Below are 12,779 nucleotides of genomic sequence, written 5' to 3' on the forward strand. Positions count from 1 at the left end.
AGTCAGAGAGAAAGGTCTTCCTTTCCCGTTGGTTCACCCCCCAATGGCCACTGCAGCCAGCGTGCTGCGGCCGGCGCACCGTGCTGATCCAAAGCCAGGAGCCAGGTGCCTCTCCTGGTCTCCCATGCATGTGCAGGACCCAAGCACTTGGGCCATCCTCCACTGCACTCCCGGGCCACAGCAGAGAGCTGGCCTGGAAGAGGAGCAACCGGGACAGAATCCGGCGCCCCGACCGGGACTAGAACCCGGTGTGCTGGTGCCACAGGGGCTGCTCCACTTTTGATCCAGCTCCCTGCTAATGCATCTGGGAAAGCAGCAGAAGAGGGCCCAAGTGCTTGGGCCCCTGCACCACGTGGGAGATCTGGAAGAAGCTCCTGGCTCCTGGCTTTGGATTGGCCCAGTTCTGGCCATTGTGGCCGTTGGGGGAATAAATGAACCAGCCGATGGAAGACCTCTCTCTCTCTCTCTCTCCCTCTCTTTCTATGCCTTTCAGATAAATAAATCCTTAATAAAATAAGAATTCTAAAAAGAGAGAGAGAGAGAGATGAATTTTTATCCATGACAACTACACCCAGCGACCTTCTTGAACTCCCAGGCTTACAAACGCTGCTGCAACAGACCCTTCCCCTGTTAAGGGATTTAAAAGGTGATGCAAGGGCAGGCTCCTGGTGCAGTGGTCGCATCCCAGCTCGGGACCCGGCACCCGTATCAGAGCTCCAGTTCAAGTCCCGGCTGCTCCACTTCCCATCCAGCTCTCTGCTGTTGCCTGGGAAAGCAGTAGAAGATGGCCCAAGTCCTTGGGCCCCTGCACCCGCATGGGAGACCCAGAAGAAGCTCCTGCCTCCTCATTATGCCTACTTGGAGATTGAACCAGAGAATGGAAAAAAATTACATTTTTTAAAAAATTATCTATCTCAAAGAAAGATATATATATAGAGAGAGAGAGAGGAGAGACACACAGAGAGAGAGAGAGATCCTCCATCTGCCCGTTCATCCCCCTCAAATGGTGACAAAACAGTCAGGGCTAGGCCAGGCAAAATCCAGGAGCTTCTTCCAGGTCTCCCACGCGGGTGCAGGGCCCCAGTGTTTGGGCCATCTTCCACTGCTTTCCCAGGTGCATTAGCAGGCAGCTGGATCAGAAGTGGATCAGGGGCCGGCGCCGCGGCTCACTAGGCTAATCCTCCGCCTTGCAGCGCCGGCACACCGGGTTCTAGTCCCAGTCGGGGCGCCGGATTCTGTCCCGGTTGCCCCTCTTCCAGGCCAGCTCTCTGCTATGGCCAGGGAGTGCAGTGGAGGATGGCCCAGGTGCTTGGGCCCTGCACCCCATGGGAGACCAGGAAAAGCACCTGGCTCCTGGCTCCTGCCAGGATCAGCGCGGTGCGCCGGCTGCAGAGGCGGCCATTGGAGGGTGAACCAACGGCAAAAAGGAAGACCTTTCTCTCTCTGTCTCTCTCTCTCACTGTCCACTCTGCCTGTCAAAAAAAAAAAAAAAAAAAAAAAAGACGCTGGATCAGCCGGGACTCAAACCGGTGCCCACACAGGATGCAGGCACTGCAGGCAGAGGCTTAACCCTCTACACCACAGCGCTGACCCAAATAAATCTTTTTTTAAAAAAGGCGCTGGTTAATATGCCTGTGTCTCACACTGGCGGGCCTGGGTTCAATTCCCATCTCTGACTCTACTAATGGGGACACTGGGTGGCAGCAGTGATGGCTCTGATATTTGGGTCCCTGCCGCCCCCATGAGAAACCTGGATTGAATTCCCGGCTCTGCTCCCGGCCCCAGCCCAGCCCTGGTCACCATGGGCATTTGGAGAGTGAGCCAGGGGATGAGATAGCTTCTCTCTCTCTCTCTCTCTCTCTCCCCTCAAATTTAAAATAAATAAGCAAATAACTTCACGAGGGAACAAATGTAGCAGTCCAGACTCCTGGGTTGTGTCTTTCCCGGGTCTGCCCTGCTCCGGGGTCCTCGCCCTCCACCATGCCCCTCGCTCCACAGCCCCTCCCAGCCGTGGGCCCGCCCCGGGGGCAGCCGGGGCCCATCAAAGGCCCTGTGGTTTGTTCTGCAGCAGGCCCCTCTCTGGCGGCACCAGCCCGAGTCCATGCCGGGCTCGGCCCCAGCACCAGCACCGTGAAGTTCTTTTTCCCTGAATGCCATTTGTTCACATCCCTTCATTTACTCGACAAAACACCATGTGCGCAATGGGAACTTAGCTAAGGCCGAGGCCCAGAAACCTTGGAGTGTGGTGAGGAGACAGACATCAGGGAGGTAATTAGGTCTTTAACGGCAATTATGATAAGGAGAGAAAAGTACAGGGTATGAAACAGGCTTAACCTAGTTTATCCCTGGTTTATTCTGGAACACGCCAGGAACACTCCTGCTCCAGGGCCTTTGCACTCGCTGCCTCTTCTTCCAGGAATGCCCCGCCCTTGACAATGACAGGGCCTGCCCCCGTCCTCCTGGCCTTTATTCCACAGCCCTCGCCTGGCCTCCCTGAGCCCGGCGGCACTGAGCGCACCCCTGCTCCCCTGCTTGCCCGCTGTCCACTCAGCACCTGCCCGCTCCTAACAGGGCGGGCTGTCTCCTGCATCAAACTCTTGGAGGGCAGGGACTTTTCTTCTCTGTGGGTCTGCACCCGGAGTGGGGCCTCCAGGAGGCGCCCAGAGCTGCGTGAACGGGGCCCCCTCAGCTTCACTGTGTTGCCTCTCTGCCGCCTTGCTCCTCTGGAGAACCCTGTGACCCCAGTCCCTTCTGCAGAGCCCCAGCCAGCCCTTCCCATCCACCTGCCTGGGGGCGTGGCTCCCTTACCGCATCTGTGTCTGTGTGTGTGTTTGTGTCTGTGTGTGTGTCTGTCTGTCTCCATGTGTGTATCTATGTGTGTGTCTGTGTTTGTGTGTCTGTGTCTGTCTCCATGTGTGTGTCTGTGTCTGTGTGTGTCCATGTGTGTGTCTGTGTGTCCATGGCATCTGTCTGTATGTCTGTGTCTATGTGTGCTTGTGTATGTCTATGTGTGTGCCCACGTGTATCCATGCATGTGTTTCTGTGTGTGTCTGTGTGTCTATGTGTATCTGTGTCTAGGTGTCCGTGTGCGTCACCATTTGTGTATCCGTGTGTGTCTATGCATGTCTGTGTGTTTATGTGTGTATCCATGTGTGTATCTGTGTATGTGTGTGTCTATGTGTACATCCATGTGTGTGTCCGTGTCTGTCTATGCATGTATTCATGTGTGTTCATGTGTGTCTGTATGTGTATCTGTGTGTGTCCGTGTGTATATCCATGTGTGTGTCCATGTATGTGTGTATGTGTGTCTGCATCTGTGTGTCCATGTGTGTGTCTATGTGTGTATCCATGTGTGTGTCCATGTATGTGTGTCTGTGTGCCCATGTGTGTGTCCATGTGTGTCTGTGTGTCTATGTGTATATCCACGTATGTGTCCGTGTCTGTGTGTCCATGTGTGTATCCATGTGTGTGTGTGTCCATGTGTGTGTGTGTATGTGTGTATGTGTGTCCATGTGTGTGTGTGTGTACTGAGCATCTACTCTGGCTGAACACTGAGCTGAGTGATACAGGAAATACCAGATGGATAAAGCCCCCCACCCTAAACGGGTGTCCACAGTCCATGGAGGAGCCGCGGGTGAACACAGAGCGCCCTCCGTGGGGCGGGGCTGAGGGCAAGGCCAGGGCCCGTGGCTCTGCTCAGGAGTCCACGCAGGTGCAGTGTTACCCAGCCGCCATTCCCCATCCCGCCTGCGACAACAGCACCAGGGAAGGCGGCAAACGTGTGCTTGAGCACCAGGAGCGCGTGTGGGCGCCGCAGTCACCATGGAGCCAGCGCCAGTGGAACCAGCGACCGAGCGGAAAGCGGGGCCCTAAGACCCTCACCCATGCTAAGCACGCGACCCCTGAGCCTCCGCGCCAACCCCACACACCCCAAGCGTTTCAACATCCGTGCTGAAGGGCCCCTTAGCCAGCAGCGTCCAGAGAGGTGACGCACCCTACCCACGGCCACGCGGCAGATCCAAAACGGAACCGCTCCCACCCCTCCAGCGGTCACCCATCCACTCGACACGTGCTGGACACCTGACGAGCGCCGCGCGCCACGCTGGCCCAGGCTAAGCAAAGGTGAACCCAAGCACCTGCCTTGGAGGAGCCTGCAGACTGGCAAGGGATAGCCGGGGGGCGGGGGCCGGAGCCAAGCGGCACGCATGCGTGGTCCCGGTCATGGGAGGTGGGGAAGAGGTTGGTTGGCCAGCCCCCTCCCCCGCCACGGACAGCGAGGACGTCCCTGACCCGGGCACACGGAATCAGCTGAGAAATGCGTGCCAACGCCTAATCCAAAACATTCCAATTCTCCCAAACATCAGTCACTTGCATTCAACCTTTACTGCCGTGTCATGTTGACATTCCGAGGGCACAATTATAGACTTCAAATTCTTCTTGCCTTTTTTCCTTTTGTTAGTAGTAAACAAGCAGCCAAGGGTAATGAAGAGAGGTGCACCTGCTAGCCCCAGTGGCTGCCTCAGGAGAGAACCAAGCCCCCGGCCCATTCTGGACTGGAGTTTCTGTGGATATGAGTATGGGTCCCTCCTGGAGATTTGTCTTTTTTTTTTTTTTTTTTTTTTTTGACGGCAGAGTGGACAGAGAGAGAGAGAGACAGAGACAGAGAGAAAGGTCTTCCTTTGCCATTGGTTCACCCTCCAATGGCCGCTGTGGCCGGCGCACCGCACTGATCCGAGGGCAGGAGCCAGGTGCTTCTCCTGGTCTCCCATGCGGGTGCAGGGCCCAAGCACTTGGGCCATCCTCCACTGCCTTCCCGGGCCACAGCAGAGAGCTGGCCTGGAAGAGGAGCAACCAGGACAGAATCCGGCACCCTGACAGGGACTAGAACCCGGTGTGCCGGCGCCGCAGGCGGAGGATTAGCCTAGTGAGCCGCAGCGGCCTCTGGAGATTTGTCTTTAAAGGGAAGTCGCTTTTTTTCTAATCCTGACCCTAAGCAACAGCATCCTTGAAATAACGGCTTCTGTGTGCTGCCTCCCATGTTTCTAGCTCACGGACACATAAAACACAACTATCAAAGCACCAGCCAGGAGCCAGCGCTGTGGCACAGTGGGCTAAGCCTCCATCTGCCACCAGCATCCCATATGGGCGCCAGTTTATGTCCCAACTGCTCCAGTCCAGCTCTCTGTTATGGCCTGGGAAAGCAGTGGAAGATGGCCCAAGTCCTTGGGCTCCTGCACCCATGTGGGAGACCTGGAAGAAGCTCCTGGCTTTGGATTGGCACAGCTCCGGCCATTGTGGCCATTTGGAGAGTGAACTGGCAGATAGAAGACCTCTCTCTCTCTCTCTCACTTTCTGTAACTCTGCTTCTCAAATTAAAAAAAAAAAAAGCCCAAGCCAGCTGTCCATGCCATCCAAGACCATTGCACGTCCCATGGCCCTCCATGGTTTACCCAGCACCTCCAGCACACAGCTCTACGCTGACACTGTGCCCTGTGCTCAGGTCCCGGAGTTGCTCCAGAGCCACCAAGGGCAAGGACGGAGGTGTCTGCTGTCCTACTTCCAGCGGGCTCTGTCATTACGGCTGGCTCTCCTGTCGGGCCGGGACAGGAGCGTGCAGATTAAAGAGTGTGGCCCTCCCCTGCCCCAGGCCAGGCAGAACCGACTCTGCCACCCTCTGCCCCAGGTACCCTCCTGCCTGCTGGGCTGGGGGCAGGTGGCCCCTGCTCTCCTCACTGATCTGGCGAGGAAGGGAAGTGGCACCACCCAGGAAGCAGGCTCATTGCAACACGGAAGCTGCGCCCCAAAATCCACTGACTGGGCAGTCCCGTGACAGAGGCCTGGAGAAGTAGCGATCTGAAAAGTTCTGCCCTGGAGCCGGCGCTGTGGGTAAAGCCACCACTTTCGACACTGGCATCCCATAGGGGCGCCAGTTCAAGTCCCGGCTGCTCCACTTTCAATCCAGCTCCCTGCTATGGCCTGGGAAAGCAGTGGAAGATGGCCCAACTGAAGCTCCTGGCTCCTGGCTTTGGCCTGGCCCAGCCCTGGCCATTGGGACCATCTGGGTACTAAACCAGCAGATAGAAGATACCTCTCTGTGTGTGTGTGTGTGTGTGTGCATGTGTGTGTGTCTGTAACTCTTCCAAGTAAATAAATTTTTTTAAAAAGTTTACCTAGGGTGTTCAGAGTTCAAATGTACGTCTCCAAGTTCTAAGGCCTCAGGGCGAGAGCGAGGCGTTCACATGGACAGTGGTGATGCTTCACAAAGTGCTCCCTCTTTAAAAAAATATTTATTTGTTTGTTTGTTTATTTATTTAAAACGCAGAGTTACACAGAAGCAGAGGCAGAGAGAGAGAGAGAGAGAGGTCTTCCACCTGCTGGTTCACTCCCCAGATAGCCACAATGGCCGAAGCTGTGCCGATCCAAAGCCAGGAGTCAGGAGCTTCTTCCAGGCCTCCCACACAGGTGCAGGGACCCAAGCACTTGGGCCATCCTCTACTGCTTTCCCAGGCCACAGCAGAGAGCTGGGTCAGAAGTGGAGCAGCTGGGACTTGAACCAGCGCCCATATGGGATGCCGGCACTGCAGGCAGCAGCTTTAACCGCTAAGCCACAGCGCCAGCCCTTACAAAATACTCTTAAAAATTCCACTGAGGACCCTGGGGTGCCGATGTCTGGGCTGGGCCTGGACAGAGCCTGAACTTGCTGCATTGCTCACCCAGTCTGAGAAGGGGGTGTTGGCTCCACACACTCTCCACACCCAGGAACAAAAGCAAATGCACAAGACCTCAGAGACAGAGAGCGAGCGAGCGAGGGTTAAGCCACTACTTCGAGTACCCAGGTCCCATGCCGGCGTGCCTGGGTTCAAGTCCTTTCTCTGAACCCAGGTCCAGTCTCCTGCTGCTGCGCACCCTGGGAGGCAGCAGGCTAGGGCTCAAGGAGCTGAGTCCCTGCCCCCCATATGGGAGACCTGGACGGTGTCCCCAGCCTGGCTCCGTCTCGGCTGCATTTGGGAGAGGCAACAGCAGATTGCTCTAACAAAGAGACCCAAGCAAGAGCTCTCCCAGGGGGGCGCCCGCTGGCTCCAGCGCACAGCAGGCTGGAGACCTTCCGGGGCGGGGTGGGGGGGGGGGACACACCTGGAAACACACTGCTGCTGCCTGGGAGACGGAAGGGGCCTCACGGGCCCCACGAGAGGGAGGAGGGGGAGGGCTCCGACCGGAAGCCCTGAGAGTCGGGACTTGTTGCCCGAGACTCAGCCATGGCCACTATCAGTGCAATGGATCAGGCTCAGCCAGTTGGACACCTTGTTGCTAGCAACGGCTCCTGGTCTGGAAAATATTATGGGGCATGTTGCTAAGGACGGTCTCCCAGCAACCCAGGAGGCGAAAGACAGCTCCCGGGGGAAAGTCCCTAAGATCGCCGTACCCCCAGGAATGTGCGGACAAGGCCCTAGGGGGACCTCCTGGCCTGGGAGCTGGGGTGGGGGTGGTATGGACCAGCTCCGCGCCTCCCCGTGCCCCTGCGCACCCCTAACCCCCATCACCATCTACATCATCAGCTTCTGTCTCAAGGCCATCTGGAGATCAGTGCCCTGGGCCCGGAGCCAACAGAAGAATGGGTTTTTCAAAACTACAAGTCACAGCTCAGTAGTGGATTGTGAAATCCGTGCAATGGGTCCCAACCAGCAGATGAGAAGGGCAGTTCTGTGCCGGGAGAGTTTGTTCTGTGTGTGTATGTGTAGGTGTGATACAAAATGAATGCATTGCCAGGGGATACCCGCCCAAAAGCAGGGTGGGAAACTCTGACAGAGGAGGTGGTCCTCACCGCTAAACACACACAAACCCAGGAAAGAAGGCCAATACCAGGGCCGGCCGCGGGCTACGCTGCCACCTATGCCGCTGCCCCACCCCCACCCCTGCCATGTCCAAGCTCTGGTTCGAGTCCCAGCTGCTCCATTTTGGATCCAGCTCTCTGCTAATGTGCCTAGGAAAGCAGTGACAGATGGCCTGAGTACTTGGACCTCTGCCATCCACATGGGAGACCCGGATGGAGCTCCTGGCTCCTGGCTTCAGCCTGGCCCAGCCATTATAGCCATTTGGAGAGTGAACCAGAGGACAGAAGATCCAGGCAGGGGGAGAGAGGTACTCTGTGCCTTTCAAATAAAACAAATCTTTTTTTAAAGAAGCAGCAGTAGGAGACCAGCGCTGGAGCAGCGTTAGATGCTGAGACAGGGAGAGGATGCAGAGGGCAATCCTGGAGGCCTTCCCTGAGGAGACATGTGGAAGCAGGGTGGGAAGGGAACAGGGCAGGGAGGCTAAGGATTCTCTCACCATCGGCCTGACCCTGCTTAGCTTCTGAGATCAGGCGCGTTCAAGGTGGCTGGCCATAGACTAGACTCCTAATCTCTAATCTGACCCTTGAACCTGCTGGCGCGCGCTCCACCCTGCAAGCCCCAGCTCCCCGCTGGGCCAAGGTCAGGTGGCAGCACCCCGGTGGGCCCAGGGCGGCGAAGCCCCCAGGGCAGCGACAGAACAGACAGCAGCGAGCAGGACGCAGGCCGGGCTGGAGGGCCAGGCCCAGGGCCAGCTGCGGGCCAGCCTGGGTGTGCAATGGCCGTGCAGAACCCTGCACCTGTGCTGGGGGAATGTGGAGTCCAGTGCAGAAAACCAAAGCAGTACAGGCCCAGAGAGCAGCCTTCGAAGGAGAACAGCACACGGGGAGCGCGAGCAGGCATCCACACACCCGTTCCCCTGCAGAGGCCCAGAGACGGAAAGTGGCCTGCCTAGCACGCACAGCACGGGCAAGACTAGCACCCAGCGAGCCAGGATTCCAAACAGCCGGAAACAAACCCCGGGGGCCAGAATGGAGACACAGGGAAGGGGACCCCAGCCCCTGCTTCACACCAGCTCATGTATGCTGGCGGGGTGGTTCTCAGCACCAGGCCCTATGCGGGGTGCATCAGAGGTCATGAGCGATGCCCTTCTGGGAATAATGCACCTGCTGCCCGCCAGGGGAGGAGCTGGCCCTGTGACCCAGCGGGCCCTCGAGCGCCGGGGTCTAATCTCACCCCCACCCCTCCAGCAGCAGCAGCAGCTGCATCCCTCTCAGCCCAGAGGCACCTGCTTGCTGGCCTGGCCTGGCGGGAGGGGAGCGTGCGGTGCTGCCCAGGGCCTCTCTCCCGGCCCCTGAGTCAGGCCGGCCCAGTGTCTGCTAAGTGGCAGGGAGCCAGGCCAGTGGCAGTTTGTGGGTGAGAAGAAACAGTGAGAGGAGGAAACTGGACTAGGAAGATGTGGGGTGGGGAGAGGAGGGGACCAGCAGGGAAATCCCACCCCCTGCCCGCTGTCTCAAAGCTGCGGAGGAACAATGACCCTGAGCCTGATGGCACTTCCGCCTCTTTATTTGTTGAAAGTTTCAAAATAACAGATGACAAAATAAAATTAGAGGGGCTGGCACTGTGGCACAATAGTTTCAGCTGCCGCCTGTGACATGGGCATCCCATATGAGGACAGGTTCGAGTCCTGGCTGCTCCACTTCTGATCCAGCTCCCTGCTGATGTGCCTGGGAAAGCAGTGGAAGATGGCCCAGGTGCTTGGGCCCCTGAGTCCATGTGGGAGACCCGGATGGAGCTCCTGGATCCTGGCTTCAGCCTGGCCCAGCCATTATGGCCATTTGGGGAGTGAACCAGCAGATGGAAGCTCACTTTCTCTCTCTCTCTCTCTCTCTCTCTCTCTCTCTCTCTCTCTTTCTCACTCTCGCTCTTGCTCTCACTCTCTCTTACTCTGTAACTCTGCCTTTCAAATAAATAAAATCAATCTTAAAAATAAATAAGTCGGGCCGGCGCCGCGGCTCACTAGGCTAATCCTCCGCCTAGCGGCGCCGGCACACCGGGTTCTAGTCCCGGTCGGGGAGCCGGATTCTGTCCCGGTTGCCCCTCTTCCAGGCCAGCCCTCTGCTGTGGCCAGGGAGTGCAGTGGAGGATGGCCCAAGTGCTTGGGCCCTGCACCCCATGGGAGACCAGGAAAAGCACCTGGCTCCTGGCTCCTGCCATCGGATCAGCGCGGTGCGCCGGCCGCAGCGCGCCGGCCGCGGCGGCCATTGGAGGGTGAACCAATGGCAAAGGAAGACCTTTCTCTCTGTCTCTCTCTCTCACTGTCCACTCTACCTGTCAAAAAAAAAATAAAAAAAATAAAATAAAATAAATAAATAAATAAATAAATAAGTCGGCCGGCGCCGCGGCTCACTAGGCTAATCCTCCGCCTAGCGGCGCCGGCACACCGGGTTCTAGTCCCGGTTGGAGCGCCGGATTCTGTCCCGGTTGCCCCTTTTCCAGGCCAGCCCTCTGCTGTGGCCCGGGAGTGCAGTGGAGGATGGCCCAGGTGCTTGGGCCCTGCACCCCATGGGAGACCAGGAAAAGCACCTGGCTCCTGGCTCCTGCCATTGGATCAGCGCGGTGCGCTGGCCGCAGCGCGCTGGCCGCGGCAGCCATTGGAGGGTGAACCAACGGCAAAGGAAGACCTTTCTCTCTGTCTCTCTCTCACTGTCCACTCTGCCTGTCAAAAAAATAAAAATAAAAAATAAAAATAAATAAATAAATAAATAAATAAGTCGGCCGGCGCTGCGGCTCACTAGGCTAATCCTCCGCCTTGCGGCGCCGGCACACCAGGTTCTAGTCCCGGTCGGGGCGCCGGATTCTGTCCCGGTTGCCCCTCTTCCAGGCCAGCTCTCTGCTGTGGCCCAGGAGTGCAGTGGAGGATGGACCAAGTGCTTGGGCCCTGCACCCGCATGGGAGACCAGGATAAGTACCTGGCTCCTGCCTTCGCATCAGTGTACTGCGCTGGCCGCAGCGGCCATTGGAGGGTGAACCAACGGCAAAGGAAGACCTTTCTCTCTGTCTTTCTCTCTCACTGTCTACTCTGCCTGTCAAAAAAAAAAAAAGTAAATAAAATTAGGAAAAAAACACAGCTCTTCCAGAATCACACTAGTGGAGAAGCAGCAGCTAATATCGTGGTGCACAGCCTTACAGAAACCATCTCTCAACATCTTTCGGTCCAAAGTGTATTTATTGGACACCCCTATGTGCTAGGTATTGTTCCAGCCCTGGGGATGGAGCAGCAAAGAATAGATAGATAGATAGATAGATAGATATAGCTATAGCTATAGCTATAGCTATAGATATAGATATAGATGCAAACCCATGCCCTCGCGGGAGTTTGCCTCTCGTGAACACACACACACACACACACACACACGTCTCTTCTAGCATCCTGTGTTCATAGCAATACGCATTGCCCGGAAGCGGGATCGTCTTGCACGGCTGGGTCTAAGCAGGTTCCTCCCTGCCAACAGCTCTACCCTCAGACTACCCTGAATGGAATGGAACAGATGCTCGAGCTCCTCTCCAGGTCCGCTGCCTGATTTCTTCCTGGCAGGAGACAGGAGCCCCCACGCAACCTCCAGTGCCCACGCCGGCAGGGCCCGTGAGCCAGCCCGCAGCCCCAGAGGCTGATCCTGGGCCCAGACACCTCTCCAGGCATTCCCAGGACTCACACCCATTCCCGGGATTCCCTTGGAAGCAGGAGCAGGCGCCGGTTTCTCCCACTCTTGACTCCCCCTGCAGGTGGCCACGGCTCCCACAACCTCGGGCCCAGGCAGCTGGGTGCTAGGCCTGGACAGAAACAGAGCCTCCCAAGAGGTCCCTTCTCTGCCCCCGCCTCCCTGGAGCCGGAGGCGGGGATAAGGCCAGAGGCTTCAGAATAGAGACTCAAAGCCCTGGGGACTCACTCTAAGAAGTCCCAGCTGGCCCTGGGCCAACCTGGCGAAAACCACAGCACACAAACACCCCGGAAGCTGACTCCAGAGGCCTGGGCTATGCCTTGAGGAAAGCACAAAAGTGAGGCTGAGCATCGGACATTGGGCACAGCAGTTAGGACACCCCAGGGGCTGGCATCATGGTTGTGACAACGGCGTCCTGGTTCAAGTCCCAGCTGCTCTGCTTCCAATCCAGCTCCCTGCTTATGCACCAGAAAGGCAGTAGAAGATGGCCCAGGGGCTTGGGTCCCTGCCACCCATGTGGGAGACCTGGATGGAGCTCCAGGCTCCCAGCTTGGGCCTGGACCAGCCCCTGCCATTGCAGTCATTTGGAGAGTGAACCAGTGGATAGAAGAGATCTCTCTCTCCCTCCCTCTCTCTTTCTGCCCCTGCCTCTCCAATAAATAATTTTAAAGTGAAATTGAGAATTGGAGAAGGGGAGAGGGGCCCAACAGGTTAAGATCAGGGGTCAGACTGTTTAGTACCAGTGCTACCCCCACAACCGCCTCTGTGTGGTCTCAGGCAAATAACTGAGCCTCTCTGTGCTGCCCTTATCATTCCATCCACAGTGTTAAACAAGACACACAGCATGCTCAGAATAGGGGTGCTTTTATTCCTCTCTTGTGGGCCCCCTCTCTCCCACCAGGCCTGGGCTACTGGGAGCTGACTTGGACAGGGACCTTTCCAAACCCCTGGGACAAGAGAGGGTAGGAGCTTGTGTTGGGGCAAGCATCTGACCATGTGGGGCCCACTGTAGGGCACTGGCACAGCTGGGAGTGGACAGAGAGGCCCTCTGGGGTCGCATGGGACTCAGGGTGTATGTGCACAAAGGTATGGTGTGTGTCCTGGGAGCGAGATTGTGCAGGATGGGGCAACCAGGGCATGTCCGAGCCTGCCGGGTATGCAGGGCCATGTGTGATGGTCCCTGATCCCCAGCCACCCCTCCGGCACCCATCTCTCAGCCCAGGGAACC

The sequence above is a fragment of the Oryctolagus cuniculus genome, chromosome 11, assembly GCF_964237555.1.
Source record: "Oryctolagus cuniculus chromosome 11, mOryCun1.1, whole genome shotgun sequence".
Lineage (NCBI taxonomy): Eukaryota > Metazoa > Chordata > Mammalia > Lagomorpha > Leporidae > Oryctolagus > Oryctolagus cuniculus.